Genomic DNA, 22,411 nt, shown 5'->3' with positions numbered 1-22,411 from the left:
ATAAAGACTGTCACATTTTGAGTTTATTTTATCCTTTTTACTCTGGATGTTTCTGACTTCTGTGTTTCGGTCTACTCTCATTGGTGAGTCCTAGCTCCCTGCAACCTTCAAAATGTTTTCACTTGCCCCGATGTCTAGGGAAAATGTTGTGGTGCGTCCAGGGTGATTGCTCAGCGTCCTGTTCTGTTCAGCGCCTCCTTGGGGCCCTTCTTGTCTTTGGGAGGCAGGAGAACAACACGAAGTAGGCCTTGTTTTAGGCTTTAACTGCCAAACAAATTTATTAAACAGTAACAGAGCGAGTGAATAGACACAACATAATATTCCAAGTTCTTTAATTTTCCAATTCTTCATACAGCAGCAGGTTAGTAGTTTACAACTCCTGCGCTAAACAATGCTGTAGTTATTTTTTTACGATTGAATACACTGTGGCATTCCACATGGTAAATTGGAAAATACGATCTTTCTTACCTGTCTCTGCTCTCTTGGTTTTGCTGTTACCTGTTCAGTCTCTCCCCATCTGCTTCTGTCTCTCTCTTCTCTTCTGCTTCTCACTCCCGAACTCTTCTTTTACCTTCTCTCTCTTTGATCCCCTACTTCTCTCACTCTGTCTTTTCCTTTCTTTGCTTTAGGTTGGAACTGGTTGGTGGCATGGCAGGGTATGGTGTGGTGTGATGTCACATGGTGGGGTATGGTGTGGTGTGATGTCACACGGCTGGGTATGGTGTGGTGTGATGTCACATGGTGGGGTATGGTGTGGTGTGATGTCACACGGCTGGGTATGGTGTGGTGTGATGTCACACGGCTGGGTATGGTGTGGTGTGATGTCACATGGCAGGGTATGGTGTGGTGTGATGTCACACGGCTGGGTATGGTGTGGTGTGACGTCACATGGCAGGGTATGGTGTGGTGTGATGTCACATGGCAGGGTATGGTGTGGTGTGATGTCACATGGCAGGGTATGGTGTGGTGTGATGTCACATGGTGGGGTATGGTGTGGTGTGATGTCACATGGTGGGGTATGGTGTGGTGTGATGTCACACGGCTGGGTATGGTGTGGTGTGATGTCACATGGCAGGGTATGGTGTGGTGTGATGTCACATGGTGGGGTATGGTGTGGTGTGATGTCACATGGTGGGGTATGGTGTGGTGTGATGTCACACGGCTGGGTATGGTGTGGTGTGATGTCACATGGCAGGGTATGGTGTGGTGTGATGTCACACGGCTGGGTATGGTGTGGTGTGACGTCACATGGCAGGGTATGGTGTGGTGTGATGTCACATGGCAGGGTATGGTGTGGTGTGATGTCACATGGCAGGGTATGGTGTGGTGTGATGTCACATGGTGGGGTATGGTGTGGTGTGATGTCACACGGCTGGGTATGGTGTGGTGTGATGTCACATGGCAGGGTATGGTGTGGTGTGATGTCACACGGCTGGGTATGGTGTGGTGTGACATCACATGGCAGGGTATGGTGTGGTGTGATGTCACATGGCAGGGTATGGTGTGGTGTGATGTCACATGGCAGGGTATGGTGTGGTGTGATGTCACATGGTGGGGTATGGTGTGGTGTGATGTCACATGGCGGGGTATGGTGTGGTGTGATGTCACATGGTGGGGTATGGTGTGGTGTGATGTCACATGGCAGGGTATGGTGTGGTGTGATGTCACATGGTGGGGTATGGTGTGGTGTGATGTCACATGGTGGGGTATGGTGTGGTGTGATGTCACATGGCAGGGTATGGTGTGGTGTGATGTCACATGGTGGGGTATGGTGTGGTGTGATGTCACATGGTGGGGTATGGTGTGGTGTGATGTCACATGGTGGGGTATGGTGTGGTGTGATGTCACATGGCGGGGTATGGTGTGGTGTGATGTCACATGGCAGGGTATGGTGTGGTGTGATGTCACATGGCAGGGTATGGTGTGGTGTGATGTCACATGGTGGGGTATGGTGTGGTGTGCTGTCACATGGTGGGGTATGGTGTGGTGTGATGTCACATGGCGGGGTATGGTGTGGTGTGATGTCACATGGCAGTGTATGGTGTGGTGTGATGTCACATGGTGGGGTATGGTGTGGTGTGATGTCACATGGCAGGGTATGGTGTGGTGTGATGTCACATGGTGGGGTATGGTGTGGTGTGATGTCACATGGCGGGGTATGGTGTGGTGTGATGTCACATGGTGGGGTATGGTGTGGTGTGATGTCACATGGTGGGGTATGGTGCGGTGTGATGTCACATGGCGGGGTATGGTGTGGTGTGATGTCACATGGCAGGGTATGGTGTGGTGTGATGTCACATGGTCGGGTATGGTGTGGTGTGATGTCACACGGCCGGGTATGGTGTGGTGTGATGTCACATGGTGGGGTATGGTGTGGTGTGATGTCACACAGCAGAGTATGGTGTGGTGTGATGTCACACGGCGGGGTATGGTGCGGTGTGATGTCACATGGCGGGGTATGGTGCGGTGTGATGTCACATGGCGGGGTATGGTGAGGTGTGATGTCACATGGCGGGGTATGGTGAGGTGCGATGTCACATGGCGGGGTATGGTGTGGTGTGATGTCACATGGCGGGGTATGGTGTGGTGTGATGTCACATGGCGGGGTATGGTGTGGTGTGATGTTACATGGTGGGGTATGGTGTGGTGTGATGTCACATGGCGGGGTATGGTGTGGTGTGATGTCACATGGCGGGATATGGTGTGGTGTGATGTCACATGGCGGGGTATGGTGAGGTGTGATGTCACATGGCGGGGTATGGTGTGGTGTGATGTCACATGGCGGGGTATGGTGAGGTTTGATGTCACATGGCCAGGTGATGAAAGGAGCCACCAATAGCTGCAGGTTGTAGTTGTGACTTTTAATAGCTCCCTTCCCATTCGCTCCCCAATCATTTGTGCTACCCCCACTGCCTAGATCCCACCACAATCGCTACCCCTTCACATTCCCACTACCCTCTCCATTTTGTAACACTCCCTTCACTCCCATCATTGTAGCTATCTCTTTTGCTTTAAACTACTCACTCAAGCCTCGGTTCCTCCCCTCCCCCTTGCTCTGCTGTCATCTCACCCTTCACCCTCCACCTACTCCTGCCCACTCCCCTCCTCACAAGGGCTGGTGGACAGAGGCCTGATGACCCCTCACACTCAATCTGTTTCCATCCTCCGCATAAGAACATAAGAACATAAGAAATAGGAGCAGGAGTAGGCCAATCGGCCCCTCGAGCCTGCTCCACCATTCAATAAGATCATGGCTGATCTGATCCTAACCTCAAATCTTCTATCACTCTGCATCCATCCGAACCCATGTGATCTCCCGGGAGAGGCGAAAAACCAGATAAAGACCCAATGGCCAATTTGGGAGAAAAAAATCTGGGAAATTCCTCTCCGACCCATCTAGGCGATCGAAATTCTTCCAGGAGATCACTCTGTCCCTATATTTTCTACAGTACTTACCTTCTGTAAAGGCGATCTCCACCCCAGCCAGGAACAGGAATAAAACCATCTCCTGAAATCTAACACAGAATTAGAACACAGTAGGAGCAGAACCAGGCTACACGGCCCCTGGGCCCACTCCACTACCCACAGGGCCATGACCATTCCGAATCTAGACTCATGTCCAATTTCCTGCCCGCTCCCCGTAACCCTTAATTACCTTTACTTCTAGGAAACTATCTACTTCTGTTTTAAATTTATTTAATGATGTAGCTTCCACAGCCTTCTGGGGCAGCAAATTCCACAAACCCACCACCCTCTGAGTGAAGAAGTTTCTCCTCATCTCAGTTTTGAAAGAGCAGCCCCTTATTATAAGATTATGCCCCCTAGTTCTAGTTTCACCCTTCATTGGGAACATCCTCACCGCATCCACCCGATCAAGCCCCTTCACAATCTTATATGTTTCAATAAGATCGCCTTTCATTCTTCTGAATTCCAATGAGTAGAGTCCCAATCTACTCAACCTCTCCTCATATGACCACCCCCTCATCCCCGGGATTAACTGAGTGAACCTTCTTTGTACTGACTCGAGAGCAAGTATGTCTTTTCTTAAGTAGGGACACAAAACTGTATGCAATATTCCAGGTGCGGTCTCACCTCCCTTCCTTTAAAAATTCAATGTGTTTTTAAAAAAAAATCAAGTTAGAAGGAGGGAAGACACTGCCTGCCTCTCTCACTGTCTCATAGATGCTATCGCTCTCAACCCAGTCTGTCTTTCTCGCTTCCCCTTCTTTCTTTCACCCCAAACTCTCTCACTGTTTTTATTACACTTTGAAATTTGTCCTCCAGCTTTTCTTCAAACATTTTTGAAAAAGAAATGAGCAGAAATTGCTAAAATCTAAAGAAAACAATTCTATCATTACTGCATGATGCTGATGCATCCTGGAACATTAGGGATAGTGCACATGCTCAGATCACACAGTTCAGCTCATGGTGCCACGGCTCCTTGCAAAATGATCACGTCCGAGTCTAAGCTGTTGGGGAGGTTGGAGATATACGTCTCACCCAGTGTGTATTATTGTACACCATCTAATTCGACATATACCACCAGAGGCACACACCTACATACAGGAAGATGCACTTAAATGAGATGATCATGACCGAGTGACATCATACGTCACATTTTGCATCATTATCACCTTAGGAACACTGGACACTGTTCACAACAGATAGCCAGAGTGCGAGAGTACAAGAAGCTGTGTTTGCCCACTGTAGCATTTTATTCGAGAATGGGAGGATCAATACAAATAACCTTATTGGAGAAAGTTCACCTCATTGCTGGAGGCAGCGGGACAGAAACGGTGTGGCTGCTGCCTGGGGCTTTAGGCTGCTGCAGGCATTGAAATGCTGCAGCAGCTGCAGTCTTCTCCCCGCTCCCACCATCACCCGCTGGCAAACTCCCAACACAAGCGGGGACACCACCTGGAGCAAGTTAAGTGAGGTCACTGGGGTCAGCACCAGGTCAGTTGGATGGGCAGAAAGCCCCTGCCTGTAAAACCAACGCTGCCTCAAGGACTAAAGCATGGCTTTTCTTTCAGTGACAGGAATGTCGGAGGAAGCGAGGAGCTCACTCGCTGAATTCGGGGCCGAGCTTTCACAGCTGAACAACAGTAAGTGTTAACGACCGTCAGAGATCGCTGCGTCTCCAACTCAGAGAACGGAGCTTCTGAGCTCCACCTGAGACAGTCCTGGTTCTTCCCAACAACTGGTGCTACTGCAGCATTGGAAGAGATCAAGGAGCCGACACCATGGAATGTGAATTTTCCATATACCCGCCCGCCAATATTTATTTGGTGGACCAGGGTTGGAAAATTGGTTGGGATGCTCGGTAACTCCACCTACTACCCTGACGCAGGGGAAAAGAGTTCACTTTTAGGCAGTCACACGACAATGAAATGCTGATCAGGGAAGTACTTCCTCGGGCATATTTTCTGAAGTGTTAGTCCTTCCTGTGTGCGTCAAAGGGATGTCTGTTGGGCCCAGGTGTCCCGCGTTCCAAGGACTGCGGCAATTCGCCCCTCCCGCGTATGCCATCACGCTCCTCCTCAAATATGAGTTACAGTCCTGGAAGGCCTGTGATTATGGGCTTTTCCACCCCCTGTGGTGAAACCCCAGTGTATGTCCAGTATGAGCATAGAGTGTAGAGCTCGCCGTTAGTACATCGCTAGGGCTGACCGCACTGGTTGAGCCAGTGCTGCACCGTAGCGGCAAGAATCCTAAATTTACTTGGTGGTCTGAAAGGCAGCTTAACTATACCCCTAATTATTAAAAGTATAAGGGAGGGCAGGAAGGAGCCATGCTGCCAGGGTTATGTGCGAAAGGGCATTATTTCTTTTGATCTATCCTGAACACTGACAGGGAAAAATTCGGTGGCGCCAATTTTGGGGCACTAACGTCACAGGGCGCTTATTTTAGCACCTTAAAAAAGTTACTGCCCCCTGCCATAAATTCAGTGGTAGTGCCCCAAGCAGGAGGCGGGGGCTACTGGAACCAGATGGGTTGGGGGCTACTGGAACCAGTTGGGTTTGGTCCTGTTGGAACCAGTTGGGTTTGGTTCTACTGGCATCAGCTGGGTTAGCTTCTATTGGAACCAGTTGGGTTTGGTCCTGTTGGAACCAGTTGGGTTTGGTTCAACTGGTACCAGTTGGGTTTGGTTCTATTGGAACCAGTTGGGTTTGGTTCTACTGGAACCAGTTGGGTTTAGTTCAACTGGAACCAGTTGGGTTTGCTTCAAATGGAACCAGTTGGGTTTGTTTCTATTGGAACCAGTTAAGCTTGGTTCTACAGGAACCAGTTGGGTTTGGTTCTACAGGAACCAGTTGGGTTTGGTTCTATTGGAACCAGTTGGGTTTGGTTCTACAGGAACCAGTTGGGTTTGGTTCTATTGGAACCAGTTGGGTTTGGTTCAACTGCAACAAGTTGGGTTTGGTTCTACTGGAACAAGTTGGGTTTGGTTCTATTGGAACCAGTTGGGTTTGGTTCAACTGGTACCAGTTGGGTTTGGTTCTATTGGAACCAGTTGGGTTTGGTTCAACTGGAACCAGTTGGGTTTGGTTCTATTGGAACCAGTTGGGTTTGGTTCAACTGGAACCAGTTGGGTTTGTTTCAATTGGAACCAGTTGGGTTTGGTTCTATTTGAACCAGTTGGGTTTGGTTCAACTGGTACCAGTTGGGTTTGATTCTATTGGAACCAGTTGGATTTGGTTCAACTGGAACCAGTTGGGTGTGATTCTATTGGAACCATTTGGGTTTGGTTCAACTGGTACCAGTTGGGTTTGGTTCTATTGGAACCAGTTGGGTTTGATTCAACTGGAACCAGTTTGGGTTTAGTTGTATTGGAACCAGTTCAGTTTGGTTCTACTGGAACAAGTTGGGTTTGGTTCTACTGGAACCAGTTGGGTTTGGTTCTATTGGAACCAGTTGGGTTTGGTTCAACTAGTACCAGTTTGGGTTGGTTCTGTTGGAACCAGTTGGGTTTGGTTCAACTGGAACCAGTTCGGTTTGGTTCTGTTGGACCCAGTTGAGTTTGGTTCAACTGCAACCAGTTGGGTTTGGTTCTACAGGAACCAGTTGGGTTTGGTTCTACTGCAACCAGTTGGGTTTGGTTCTACAGGAACCAGTTGGGTTTGGTTCTACAGGAACCAGTTAGGTTTGGTTCTACGGGAACCGGTTGGGTTTGGTTCTATAGGAACCGGTTGGGTTTGGTTCTATAGGAACCGGTTGGGTTTGGTTCTGTTGGAACCGGTTGGGTTTGGTTCTATAGGAACCGGTTGGGTTTGGTTCTATAGGAACCGGTTGGGTTTGGTTCTACAGGAACCGGTTGGGTTTGGTTCTATAGGAACCGGTTGGGTTTGGTTCTTTAGGAACCGGTTGGGTTTGGTTCTACTGGAACCAGTTGGGTTTGGTTCTGTTGGAACCAGGTGGGTTTGGTTCTGCAGGAACCAGTTGGCTTTGGTTCTATTGGAACCAGTTGGGTTTGGTTCTATTGGAACCAGTTGGGTTTGGTTCTACTGGAACCAGTTGGGTTTGGTTCAACTGGCACCATTTGGGTTTGGTTCTACAGGAACCAGTTAGGTTTGGTTCTACTGGAACCAGTTAGGTTTGGTTCAACTGGCACCATTTGGGTTTGGTTCTACAGGAACCATTTGGGTTTGATTCTATTGGAACCAGTTGGGTTTGGTTCTATTGGGACCAGTTGGGTTTGGTTCTACAGGATCCAGTTGGGTTTGGTTGTACAGGAACCATTTGGGTTTGGTTCTATTGGTACCAGTTGGGTTTGGTTGAACTGGAACCAGTTGGGTTTGGTTCTATTGGAACCAGTTGGGTTTGGTTCTACTGGAACCAGTTGGGTTTGGTTCTATAGGAACCGGTTGGGTTTGGTTCTATTGGAGCCAGTTGGGTTTGGTTCAACTGGAACTAGTTGGGTTTGGTTCTATTGCAACCAGTTGGGTTTGGTTCTACTGGAACCAGTTGGGTTTGGTTCTACAGGATCCAGTTGGGTTTGGTTCTACAGGAACCATTTGGGTTTGGTTCTACAGGAACCAGTTGGGTTTGGTTCTATTGGAACCAGTTGGGTTTGGTTCTATTGGAACCAGTTGGGTTTGGTTCTATTGGAACCAGTTGGGTTTGGTTTTGCAGGAACCAGTTGGGTTTGGTTCAACTGGCACCTATTTCCCTCTGTTTCACATCCGCATGATGATGATTCACTTGTGTGCCTCAGTAGCGAGTGCCAGCAGGCTGTTAGACTGCATGAGCCATCTTTTCCAAGCCTGAATTTGTCCTTGGCTGAACTTGCAGACACAGGACCGTGCAACAGGCAGTACTGGATTGGGATCAGGAACAGAAACTGTGGATGATGTTTTCCTGCTGGACAGGGTGGGGGGGGGGAACGAATTCTGGGCCAATTGGAGTGCTTTATGCCATCTTGGCTCAGATCAGATAACTGAGCAACGCGGCGTGTTGTGGGTAGTGGGACACAGTTACTCATTGTGTAATCTCTGAAGCCCAATTTTAACCTATAACACCCATCGGGAATAGAATGGGGCGGGTTCAGGTCAGATGCCCGTTTTATGCCCTCTCTGATTTTCTGTTGGAGCATAATTTCGGGTGCGGTGTAAAACGGACTTCTGAACGGAACCCGTCCCGCTCCCATCAGGCCAATTGGGTTAAAATTAGGCCTTCAGAGTCACCAGAAGAGCCCGTCTATCAATTTAATGCCCAAAATCACATTCAAACTGTGGCAAGACCACGTCAGATGTACCGCAGACACATTGAAAGCAAGAATCAGAAAGACTTGCATTTCTATAGCACCTATCACGGCCTCAGGACATCCCAAACTGCTTTACAGCCAATGAAGTGCTTTTGAAGTGCAGTCACTGTTGTAATGTGGGAAACGCGGCAGTCAATTTGCGCACAGCAAGCTCCCACAAACACCAATGTGACAGTGACCAGATAACTTTTTTTTTTAGTGATGTTAGTTGAGCGACAAATATTGGCCAGGGCACCGGGGATAACTCCCCTGCTCTTCAAAATAGTGCCATGGAATCTTTTACACCCACTCGAGAGGGCAGACGGTTTAAAGTCTCATTCGAAAGACAAGCACCACCGACAGTGCAGCACTCCCTCAGTACTGCATTGAACAGCAGATTCAAATATTTAATGGAACTCATCAATTCTGCTGATGATGATGCCTGTATAACTAGTGTCCTGTTATATCCCACTCTAACCCGCACCACAGATTTCCAAACAAGCATTTTACAATCTGTATTAATGACTTGGATGAAGGGACCGAGTGTACTGTAGCCAAATTTGCTGATGATACAAAGATAGGTGGGTTAGCAAGTTGTGAGGAGGACACAGAGTCTGCAAAGGGATATCGATAGGTTAAGCAAGTGGGCAAAAATTTGTCAGATGGAGTATAATGTGGGAAAATGTGAGGTTATCCACTTTGGTAGGAAGAATAAAAAAGCAAAATATTATTTAAATGGAGAGAGATTACAGAATGCTGCGGTACAGAGGGATCTGGGGGTCTTTGTACATGAAACACAAAAGGTTAGCATGCAGGTACAGCAAGTAATTAGGAAGGCAAATGGAATATTGGCCTTTATTGCAAGGGGGATGGAGTATAAAAGCAGGGAAGTCTTGCTACAACTGTACAGGGCGCTGGTGAGACCACACCTGGAGTACTGCGTACAGTTTTGGTCTCCTTATTTAAGGAAGGATATTGGAGGCAGTTCAGAGAAGGTTCACGAGGTTGATTCCTGAGTTGAAGGGGTTGTCTTATGAGGAAAGTTTGAGCCTATACTCATTAGAGTTTAGAAGAATGAGAGGGGATCTTATTGAAACATATAAGATCCTGAAGGGTGCTTGACGGGGTAGATGCTGAGAGGATGTTTCCCCTCGTGGGGGAATCTAGAACTTTTAAAACATTTGTTTATGGGATGTGGGCGTCGCTGGCAAGGCCAGCATTTATTGCCCATCCCTAATTGCCCTTGAGAAGGTGGTGGTGAGCCGCCTTCTTGAACCGCTGCAGTCCGTGTGGTGAATGTACTCCCACAGTGCTGTTAGGGAGGGAGTTCCAGGATTTTGACCCAGCGACGATGAAGGATCGGCGATATACTTCCAAGTCAGGATGGCGTGTGACTTGGAGGGGAACTTGGAGGTGGTGGTGTTCCCTAGGGGGCATAGTTTCAGAATAAGGGGTCGCCCATTTAAAATGGAGATGAGGAGGAATTACTTCTCTCAGAGGGTCGTGAATCTTTGGAATCCTCTACCCCAGAGAGCTGTGGAGGCTGGGTCATTGAATATATTCAAGGCAGAGATAGACATATATTTGAAAAACAGGGGAATCAAGGGTTATGGGGAGCGGCAGGAAAGTGGAGTTGATACCAAGATCAGATCAGCCATGATCTTATTGAATGGCGGAGCAGGCTCGAGGGGCCAAATGGCCGACTCCTGCTCCTATTTCTTATGTTCTTAAACATTTTTATTGATGAAGGAAAACACATTTTCCGGCAATGGGAGCTAAATCTCTGCCTCCATTTCAGTTACACAGATGTTCAGAGAAATAAGGAACTCAAAGGCTGTTATCAAGATGAAACTTTCACACATGGAGAGTAAGGGTAAGTGTTAATAGCGATCAGTTAGTGTCTCCATGCTCCAAATGTTCTCTGTACTTGGTCAGGTTTTGGTCCCTGGCATTTGACATCCTGAATTGGGATGCGAGTTCTTACACATCGCAGGTTCGAGGAGCTGAGGGTTATGTCGGTACTCCCTGCGTTGCAGTTTATTTTCCGTTTTATTTTGTAAAAGGACCGGTTCAAAATGTAAAATCGACCCTCGTAATCGAAACAGAGAAAGTGATTTTGTGAAATAAAGAAGTACGAAGAAAGCCAGCAATTATTTAATAAATATAAAGGCCTCATTCATGGAGTACAGGGACCATTAACGGCTGCCAAGGCAGCAACTGAGACGTTAAGTAAATGCGGTGTCATCAATCAGCAACCAACAAGTGAATCATTGGAGCAGGGGCGAAAGAAAGCAGTGATGGTCATGTATAACCTGCCAGGCTAATTAAACAACTAGAACACAGCTCAAAACATTGTAATAAATTAACGGGAATTGTGCGGAGGACAATGAACAGTGAGTGCCAGCCCTTACACAGCAGATAAAGCTGGGAATGTAGTCAGGTAAAGGTCCCTCGGTTAGACATGACGAGTGCAGCTTAAGAATTAGGAAAAAGAGAGAGGCATTAAAGGCCCACAGGGGTGTTATCCAGACCTTCACTGTGCCGGTCTTCAGCGAAGACACTGATCACATCGTGGGGAACACAAACCCACGGTTCCTGAGCTAGTAAACAAGAGGGCAAAACAGGACAGCCAATATTGCGTGAGGTTTTGAATCAGTACAGGACTGGGCTAGATAGCAAACATCAGAGATTGAAAAACAAAATTGAAATGTGAGAAAAAGGGCAGGCTGTTGACAATAAGGAAAAGGAGCTGGGGGAAAATGTCTCTCGCGTCCTTGGGGCACCGGCTGGCCCAGGGTTTAATGTACTGTCTCTTTAAATGTGTGAGATGCTGTTTGTTTTGTGGAGCTTTGCCCCTGGCTCCGTCACGTTTCACAGGCACTCCCTAAAGTGCGAATCCCTTTGTCATCCTTAGCATTAAGAATGCTACAAATATTCCAATCTCTAATATTTCCTTAGATATAGGAAGAAGCAAACTTGTAAACTACTGGGTATTTGTAAACCCGTGCTGTCCCATGTACGTACACCTAGCAAAAGCAGAAAATGCTGGAAGCACTCAGCAGGTCAGGCAGCGTGTGTGGAGAGAGGGGGAGAGAGAGAGTTAACATTTCAGGTCGATGACCTTTAACTCCGTTTCTCTCTCCAAGGATGCTGCCTGACCTGCTGAGGGTTTCCAGCATTTTCTGCTCTTATTTCAGGTTTCCAGCATCCGCAGTATTTTGCTTTTGTCCGAGTGTTTCGAAATATTGGGGTAGCAATTCGTCCTGGTCGGGGGTGCAAATTGGGCAGAATATTCCGTCCATTGCAGGCAATAGAAAGGAATATTGGGGGGTGTGGGGGTGGGAGGGGCGTATAACGGGCGGCTAGTTCGGTGCACCCTCCCCCCGCCTGTTTTGCACTGCCGCCCTGGATGAATTTCTACCCCATTGACTCCCTGCGAGTAATTCTGACTTTGTGCAATAGTTGACTTCAACGGAATGAAGATGGAGAGAGATGTGAAATGGGCTGCCGATTCCTATCACATGTTATCACACAAAGTCAAAGTTCCCGCCACTGTTTTTGGGTCTGGATTAATTAGATTAATTGATGCTAAGTGACCTGAGTTTATAGATCAAGAGGGTTAAATTGGGCCGCTTAGCGCCTGTTTTTTAGGCACTACTTGGCCACCTAAGTTTTCAAAATGGGGCCCAGGATGTGCGAGCACACTTCCGATGGGAGGTGCACAGAACGCCATCTTGGTAAAGGAGTTTGCGCACTAAAGACCGCCGGCAGCATGCAGAGCAGGCAGATCAGGAGGTGAATCAGTGTGCAACGCTGGTTTGAAGCCCCTGCTGCCATTTTGGAACCCCACACTCCTGCCAATGCCCAATCTTAACCTCGCGCAACTGAGCTTGAGGTTAAATGTCATGAAGGACCCCCCACCAGTACTATTTAAAGGGATCATGCAGTACTTACAGACTAGTTGCTGGATTATTTCTTCTAGCTGGTGATGCAATTATAGATGTTTTTGATGGTTTCCTATAGTTGGCTGAAGTTTCACTGCTTGACAGGGAGTGGTCTGGCTGGTCTTGCAGTCCGTTTTGTGCCATTTAAAATATTGTGATGAAAGAAGTTGCTTCCAGACATGGATGGCCTGGTAGGCGTCCTCAGGGAATCAAGCATGACTGGGAGAATGAAGAGAGGCCACGCAGAGCAGGACAAGCTGCTAGCAGAGGGAGTGGGAGGAGGGGGAGAAGGGCTCTCAGCAAGAGGCCGTATCTACCCAGGGTCTTTAGGGAGCAAGTATCATACCTCAACTTCAGTCAGCACTAATGCATGAGACATCTTCGCTTCACCAAAGAGATCATGACTGAAATCTGCCAACTGCTGCAGCCACAACTGCAGCCTCAAAGCAGGGCAAGGGCGGCATTGCCTGGGCCTGTCGAGGTGACCGTGGCTCTTAACTTTTTATGGGTCTGACTTCTTCCAGGCTGCTGCTGGCGATATAAGCAACATCTCGCAGTTTGCAGTACGCTGCTGCGTAAGGGAGGTCACTGAGTCTCTCTATACACAGAGAGACAGCTTCATCTCATTCCTTCTTGCCAGAGACAAGCAGGAGGAGTGAGCACGAGGGTTTGCACAGATTGTAGGCATCCCCATGGTGCACGTTGCTTTGCATGCACCTCGTGTGAACTCGGCCATTTTTATGAACCGACAGGGATTCCACTCCCCCAACGTCCAACTGGTGTGCGACCACAGGCAGCGCATCATGCAGGTCAATGTATCCTCACAATTCCTTCAATCTGCGGCAGTCCTCTGCGCCAGCTGTATTTGACCCACCACGGCAAGTCAAAGGCAAGGGTCATCCACTGATGACATGGCTCATGACTCTGGTCAGGAACCCTCGCACACCTGCTCAACAGGCCTACAATGAGAGCCATGCTGCCACAAGGAGCATTACAGAGCAGACCATCGGCGCCCTCAAACAACGCTTCCGCTGCCTGGACAGCTCTGGAGGAGCCCTGCAGTACTCAGCTGAGCAGGTATCAAGATCTGTGGTGGTTTGCTGAATGCTGCACCACCTGGCCATTATGAGGGTACAGCCCTTGCCACCACCTATCAGGCAAGAAGCTGAGAAGCAGGAACACGAGGGGGCGGAGGAAGTTGAGGAGGAGGAAGTGGAGAAGGAGGAGGTGGAGGAGGAGGCTACAAAATAGACAGCCCCTTTCTGCCCGGGTTCTACATGATCAGATTATTCATGAGCGATACCAGTGACTCCGACTAATCCTCCCCATTGACCAAGAGTCTCACACTCCTCACCTTTCCTCTATCTCTGACCATCACATCGTCCTCTTTCTGACAAGACTTATTGGTTCCTCCCTCAGTTCACCGCAGATATGAAAACCAACCCCAAACGCAAAGTAAATTCCAAATTTAACAAGTCAATCACTAAATAATACATACAAAATTAAACTAATCACCCTAGTCCATTCCCTCAGTGCCTGTATTCCCTGTGCCTTTGTCTTTCCTGGTGCTCCTACGAGGTGCTTCCCCGGTGGCTGCAACATGGGTGCTGGAAGGCACGATCTTCCATTGAGGAGACTGCAGATGGCCTCGGAGGACGACCTCGAGCAGCTCGAGGCAGCACCTCCCAAACCCGCGATCTCTTCCACCTAGAAGGACAAGGGCAGCAGACGCATGGGAACACCGCCACCTCCAAGTTCCCCTCCAAGCCACACACCATCCTGACTTGGAAATAAATCGCCGATCCTTCATCGTGGCTGGGTCAAAATCCCGGAACTCCCTCCCTAACAGCACTGTGGGAGTGCCTTCACCACATGGACTGCAGCGGTTCAAGAAGGCGGCTCACCACCACCTTCTCAAGGGCAATTAATGCTGGCCTTGCCAGCGGCGCCCACATCTTAAGAATTAATTTTTAAAAGTTGTTATGTTAACACAAGAAAACATGAAAGGACAAACGCCCACCTTTCTCATCAAAGGCCTCATTCTGCCTGCTCCTCAATTGTGCCAAGAGCTTTGATTTCTTTCCAATTTTCTCCTCTTCTTCCTAATGAAGGTCTTCACTTGTTGCTAAGCTACGGTTCATTGAACATTGACCTCTGGTGGCCTGATTCAAGTGTGACCTGTGGCAGTGCTTGTCGGCAAGCTGCTCCACCCTGGGGTTCTGGCAACTGGCTCTGAATTGCTGCTCACCAACATCCACATTCAGCCACTTGCAGCTGGGGCCTCACGTGATGCACTTTTCAGATGGGCCTGAAATGGGTGGGCACCACACTCGCCTGTTTCAGCCGTACATCGAATGTACGGCACAGAAACAGGCCGCTCAGCCCAACTGGTCCATGATGGTGTTTGTGCTCCACTCAAGCCTCCTCCCACCCCTCTTCATCTCACCCCATCAGCCGATCCTCCTATTCCCTTCTCATAACTATAAGATATTACAACACTGGCTACATTTCAAAAAGTACTTCATTGGCTGTAAAGCACTTTGGGATGTCCGGTGGTCGTGAAAGGCGCTATAGGAATGCAAGTCTTTCTTTCTTTTTCTTTCTTATGTGTTTATCCAGCTTCCCCTTAAATGCATCTACACTGTTCACCTCAACCACTCCCTGTGGCAGCGAGTTCCACATTCTCACCACTCTCTGGGGAAAGAAGTTTCTCCTGAATTCCCGATTTGATTCATTAGTCACGATCTTATATTGATGACAGTTCTGCTCTCCCCTAAAATTGGAACTATTTTCTCTGTCTAACTGATCAAACTGCTTCATAAATTTAAAGCCCTCTATCAGGTCACCCCGAGAGGAAAAAGCCCCAACTTGTGCAAATCAGGGTCCTCCGGCCATTCTAGGACCCCGTTTGCAATTTTCAGATACAGATGGGCTGAGCATAAGCCGCACACACACCACCCACTCATACCAGATGGTGAGCGGCCTAAACAGTGGCCAAGCCAGAGGTCTAACCAGCAGCCTAACCAGCAGTCCAAACAGTAGCTTAACCAGCAGCCTAAACAGCAGCCTAACCAGCAGCCTAATCAGCAGTCTAACCAGCAACGTAACCAGCAGCGTAACCAGCAACCTAACCAGCAGCTTAACCAGCTGTCTAACCAGCAGCTTAACCAGCAGCCTAAACAGCAGCCTAACCAGCAGCCTAACCAGCAACCTAACCAGCAGCTTAACCAGCAGTCTAACCAGCAGCTTAACCAGCAGCCTAAACAGCAGCCTAACCAGCAGCTTAACCAGTAGCCTAAACAGCAGTCTAACCAGCAGCTTAACCAGCAGCCTAACCAGCAGCCTAACCAGCAGCCTAACAAGCAGCCTAATGAGCAATCTAACCAGCAGGCTAACCAGTGGTCTAACCAGCAGCCTAACCAGCAGTCTAACCAGCAGTCTAACCAGCAGCTTAACCAGCAGCCTAAACAGCAGCCTAGCCAGCAACCTAACCAGCAACCTAACCAGCAGCCTAACCAGCAGCCTAACCAGCAACCTAAACAGCAGCCTAACCAGCAGCCTAACCAGCTGCCTAACCACCAGCCTAAACAGCAGCCTAACCAGCAGCCTAACCAGCAACCTAAACAGCAGCCTAACCAGCAGCCTAACCAACAGCCTAACCAGCAACCTAACCAGCAGCCTAACCAGCAGCCTAACCAGCAATCTAACCAGCAGCCTAACCAGTGGTCTAACCAGCAGCCTAAACAGCAACCTAACCAGCAGCCTAACCAGCAGTCTAACCAGCAGCTTAACCAGCAGCCTAAACAGCAGCCTAGCCAGAGGTCTAAACAGCAGCCTAAACAACAGCCTAAGCAGCAACCTAACCAGCAACCTAACCAGCAACCTAACCAGCAGCCTAAACAGCAACCTAACCAGCAGCCTAAACAGCAACATAAACAGCAATCTAACCAGCAGCCTAACCAGTGGTCTAACCAGCAGCCTAACCAGCAGCCTAAGCAGCAACCTAACCAGCAGCCTAACCAGCAGTCTAACCAGCAGCTTAACCAGCAGCCTAAACAGCAGCCTAAACAGCAGCCTAGCCAGAGGTCTAAACAGCAGCCTAAACAACAGCCTAAGCAGCAACCTAACCAGCAACCTAACCAGCAGCCTAAACAGCAGTCTAACCAGCAGCTTAACCAGCAGCCTAAACAGCAGCCTAGCCAGAGGTCTAAACAGCAGCCTAAACAACAGCCTAACCAGCAACCTAACCAGCAGCCTAATGAGCAACCTAAACAGCAACCTAACCAGCAGTCTAACCAGCAGTCTAACCAGCAGCTTAACCAGCAGCCTAAACAGCAGCCTAGCCAGAGGTCTAAACAGCAGCCTAAACAACAGCCTAACCAGTAACCTAACCAGCAACCTAACCAGCAGCCTAACCAGCAACCTAACCAGCATCCTAACCAGCAACCTAACCAGCAGCCTAACCAGCAGCCTAACCAGCAGCCTAACCAGCAGTCTAACCAGCAGCTTAACCAGCAACCTAACCAGCAGCCTAACCAGCAGCCTAACCAGCAACCTAAACAGCAGCCTAACCAGCAGCCTAACCAGCACCCTAACCAGCAGCCTAACCAGCAGCCTAAACAGTAGCCTAACCAGCAGTCTAACCAGCAGCTTAACCAGCAACCTAACCAGCAGCCTAACCAGCAGCCTAACCAGCAACCTAACCAGCAGCCTAACCAGCAGCCTAACCAGCAACCTAAACAGCAGCCTAACCAGCAGCCTAACCAGCAGCCTAACCAACAGCCTAACCAGCAAACTAACCAGCAGCCTAACCAGCAGCCTAACCAGCAATCTAACCAGCAGCCTAACCAGTGGTCTAACCAGCAGCTTAACCAGCAGCCTAAACAGCAGCCTAGCCAGAGGTCTAAACAGCAGCCTAAACAACAGCCTAAGCAGCAACCTAACCAGCAACCTAACCAGCAGCCTAACCAGCAGTCTAACCAGCAGCTTAACCAGCAGCCTAAACAGCAGCCTAGCCAGAGGTCTAAACAGCAGCCTAAACAACAGCCTAAGCAGCAACCTAACCAGCAACCTAACCAGCAGCCTAAACAGCAACCTAACCAGCAGCTTAAACAGCAACCTAAGCAGCAATCTAACCAGCAGCCTAACCAGTGGTCTAACCAGCAGCCTAACCAGCAGCCTAAACAGCAGCCTAGCCAGAGTCCTAAACAGCAGCCTAAACAACAGCCTAAGCAGCAACCTAACCAGCAACCTAACCAGCAGCCTAAACAGCAGTCTAACCAGCAGCTTAACCAGCAGCCTAAACAGCAGCCTAGCCAGAGGTCTAAACAGCAGCCTAAACAGCAGCCTAACCAGCAACCTAACCAGCAACCTAACCAGCAGCCTAATGAGCAACCTAAACAGCAACATAACCAGCAGCCTAACCAGCAGTCTAACCAGCAGCTTAACCAGCAGCCTAAACAGCAGCCTAGCTAGAGGTCTAAACAGCAGCCTAAACAACAGCCTAACCAGCAACCTAGCCAGCAACCTAACCAGCAGCCTAAACAGTAGCCTAACCATCAGTCTAACCAGCAGCTTAACCAGCAACCTAACCAGCAGCCTAACCAGCAGCCTAACCAGCAACCTAAACAGCAGCCTAACCAGCAGCCTAACCAGCAGCCTAACCAGCAACCTAACCAGCAGCCTAACCAGCAGCCTAAACAGTAGCCTAACCAGCAGTCTAACCAGCAGCTTAACCAGCAACCTAACCAGCAGCCTAACCAGCAGCCTAACCAGCAACCTAACCAGCAGCCTAACCAGCAGCCTAACCAGCAACCTAAACAGCAGCCTAACCAGCAGCCTAACCAACAGCCTAACCAGCAACCTAACCAGCAGCCTAACCAGCAATCTAACCAGCAGCCTAACCAGTGGTCTAACCAGCAGCCTAACCAGCAGCCTAAACAGCAACCTAACCAGCAGCCTAACCAGCAGTCTAACCAGCAGCTTAACCAGCAGCCTAAACAGCAGCCTAGCCAGAGGTCTAAACAGCAACCTAAACAACAGCCTAAGCAGCAACCTAACCAGCAACCTAACCAGCAACCTAACCAGCAGCCTAAACAGCAACCTAACCAGCAGCCTAACCAGCAACCTAACCAGCAGCCTAACCAGCAACCTAAACAGCAGCCTAACCAGCAGCCTAACCAACAGCCTAACCAGCAACCTAACCAGCAGCCTAACCAGCAGTCTAACCAGCAGCTTAACCAGCAGCCTAAACAGCAGCCTAGCCAGAGGTCTAAACAGCAACCTAAACAACAGCCTAAGCAGCAACCTAACCAGCAACCTAACCAGCAACCTAACCAGCAGCCTAAACAGCAACCTAACCAGCAACCTAACCAGCAGCCTAACCAGCAGCCTAACCAGCAACCTAAACAGCAGCCTAACCAGCAGCCTAACCAACAGTCTAACCAGCAACCTAACCAGCAGCCTAACCAGCAATCTAACCAGCAGCCTAACCAGTGGTCTAACCAGCAGCCTAACCAGCAGCCTAAACAGCAACCTAACCAGCAGCCTAACCAGCATTCTAACCAGCAGCCTAAACAGCAGCCTAGCCAGAGGTCTAAACAGCAACCTAAACAACAGCCTAAGCAGCAACCTAACCAGCAACCTAACCAGCAACCTAACCAGCAGCCTAAACAGCAACCTAACCAGCAGCCTAAACAGCAACCTAAACAGCAATCTAACCAGCAGCCTAACCAGTGGTCTAACCAGCAGCCTAACCAGCAGCCTAAACAGCAACCTAACCAGCAGCCTAACCAGCAGTCTAACCAGCAGCTTAACCAGCAGCCTAAACAGCAGCCTAGCCAGAGGTCTAAACAGCAGCCTAAACAACAGCCTAAGCAGCAACCTAACCAGCAACCTAACCAGCAGCCTAAACAGCACCCTAACCAGCAGCTTAACCAGCAGCCTAAACAGCAGCCTAGCCAGAGGTCTAAACAGCAGCCTAAACAACAGCCTAACCAGCAACCTAACCAGCAACCTAACCAGCAGCCTAATGAGCAACCTAAACAGCAACCTAACCAGCAGCCTAACCAGCAGTCTAACCAGCAGCTTAACCAGCAGCCTAAACAGCAACCTAGCCAGAGGTCTAAACAGCAGCCTAAACAACAGCCTAACCAGCAACCTAACCAGCAACCTAACCAGCAACCTAACCAGCAGCCTAACCAGCAGCCTAACCAGCATCCTAACCAGCAACCTAACCAGCAGCCTAACCAGCAGCCTAACCAGCAGCCTAAACAGTAGCCTAACCAACAGTCTAACCAGCAGCTTAACCAGCAGCCTAACCAGCGATCAGTATTAACTCCCATGAATCCCTGCCCGAAAGTCAACCTGATTGACAGGCTTGGCTCCCAGTCGGGAGGGGAGCGCTCCGGAGCAGCCCTAGGTCAGCCAGTGGCTCAGTTGGTAGCACCCTTGCCTCTGAGTCAGAAGGTCGCGGGTTCAAGTCTCACTCCAGAGACTTGAGCACAAAATCTATGCTGACACTCCAGTGCAGTAGTGAGGGAGTGCTGCACTGTCGGAGGTACCGTCTTTCAGATGGATGTAAAAGATCCCATGGCACTATTCGAAGAAGAGCAGGGGAATTATCCCTGGTGTCCTGGCCAATATTTATCCCTCAACCAACATCACTAAAAACAGATTATCTGGTCATTATCATATTGCTGTTTGTGGGAGCTTGCTGTGCACAAATTGGCTGTGGCGTTTCCTACATTACAACAGTAACTACACTCCAAAAGTACTTCATTGGCTGTAAAGCGCTTTGGGACACCAAGGGGGTGTCCGATTTCCGACCCGGGGTGGGGGGGTCCGATCGCGCGGGGGGGAGTCGGTCTTTTGATGAGGGGGTTAGATGGAAGGGTCCGATCCCAGGGAAGGAGGTACATTTGTGAGGTGGGGGGAAACCCTCCTGCTGCTCTTGGCCCACAAGCAGTGTTGTAAGGGCACTCAGCTTCTCCCCGAAGCTGTCCTCACCTTGCTTGAGCTGCCAGGTTTCCTGCGGCCTGGAAAACCCCAGCTGGCCAGGGTTAAAGCTGGAAGGCAGGTTAAATCAAAGGCTGCCAGCCTCGTTATAACATTTAAAATGGCAGCTCGCCTCCTGGGAGTGGGTTGGCTGCCCGTTAAACCCAGAAGTAGGTGGGTTGGGGTGTCAGGGGTTTAGATATTTTAAATTTCTACATTGCGCCTGATTACCCCCGTGGTGAGGCCTAGAGGAGCAGGCTTTGGCCTCCTGGCTTCCCAACAGTACAGTGGCCCGCTGCCGACCCTTGCCCGACCCCTTTCCAGGATCGTCTCCCCGTCTCCAGCCACCGACTGCCTCGCTGGCACCATCTCCCGGCACCAGCCCACCTTATAGCCTTTTGTAATTTAAGCAAGCTAAATAAAAAGCGTTGAAGACAAACTTTTGGGGTTGGGAATGTGGGCGGAGTGTTTAGTCACGGTGCTCCGGCCATCATTGGTGTTGGGGACAGGCTCGATGGGCCAGCTGGTCTATTCCTGCCCGACGAGCTCGCATGTTTGTAAATACATTTAATAAGCAGCAAGAATTCATTGACTCACGGCTGCAATTAATATTTTGTTATGTCTGTGCTGTAAATTTGTTATCCAATGCTGTCATAGACCACGACACAACCTCGATGTAATGTATTTGTTGTGGTTACAAATTTCTATAAGCTCTCAAAACAGATGTTAAAAGACAGTAACAGTGATCTCAGAATCCGAACCCTGCCACAAAGGCCTAAAGTTTGGTTCCACTTCCAGTTACAAGGATGTGGGAGGAAGCGAGAAGCTCACACGGTGATATCAGGACTGAACTCTCACAGCTGAAGAATGGTGAGTGCTGACAACAACCAGAGGGAGCTTTGTAAAGTCAATAGGCGGGAGAATCGGCAGGAAGTATCTCACGGGCGGGGAGTATCTCACAGGCGGGGGTGCAAAATTCGAATTAGTAGAGCCCGTTGTTTGGGCGCTATGGATGCCATTTGGGTGGCAAAATGGCGTATGCGGCAGGCGCACATTTTTTTAACTATTCATTCTCGGGATGTGGTCGTCGCTGGCAAGGCCAGCATTTATTGCCCATCCCTAATTGCCCTTGAGAAGGTGGTGGTGAGCCGCCTTCTTGAACTGCAGCAGTCCGTGTGGTGAAAGTACTCCCACAGTGCTGTTAGGGAGGGAGTTCCAGGATTTTGACCCAGCGACGATGAAGGATCGGCGATATACTTTTAAGTCAGGATGGTGTGTGACTTGGAGGGGAGCTTGGAGGTGGTGGTGTTCCCATGCATCTGCTGCCCTTGTTCTAGGTGGAAGAGGTCGCGGGTTTGGGAGGTGCTGCTGAAGAAGCCTTGGCGAGTTGCTGCAGTGCATCTTGTAGATGGTACACACTGCAGCCACGGAACGCCAGTGGTGAAGGGAGTGAATGTTTAAGGTGATGGATGGGGTGCCAATTAAACGGGCTGCTTTGTCCTGGATGGTGTCGAGCTTCTTGAGTGTTGTTGGAGATGCACTCCTCCAGGTAAGTGGAGAGTATTCCATCACACTCCTTACTTGTGCCTTGTAGATGGTGGAATGGGGCAAATCGCACCGGGCGCCCTATTGGTGATGGCGTTAGCACGCGCGCAGTGAACGTCCGCCGGAAATATACTGAGTAGGCAGATCATGACATCATTCAATGTGCAATGCTGGTTTGACACCA

This window comes from Somniosus microcephalus, chromosome 31 (assembly GCF_052327205.1).
Source record: "Somniosus microcephalus isolate GS21.2 chromosome 31, FLI_Smic_1.0, whole genome shotgun sequence".
Taxonomy (NCBI): domain Eukaryota; kingdom Metazoa; phylum Chordata; class Chondrichthyes; order Squaliformes; family Somniosidae; genus Somniosus; species Somniosus microcephalus.
The sequence above is the reverse complement of the archived record's forward strand: the minus strand, read 5'-3'. Positions refer to the sequence as shown.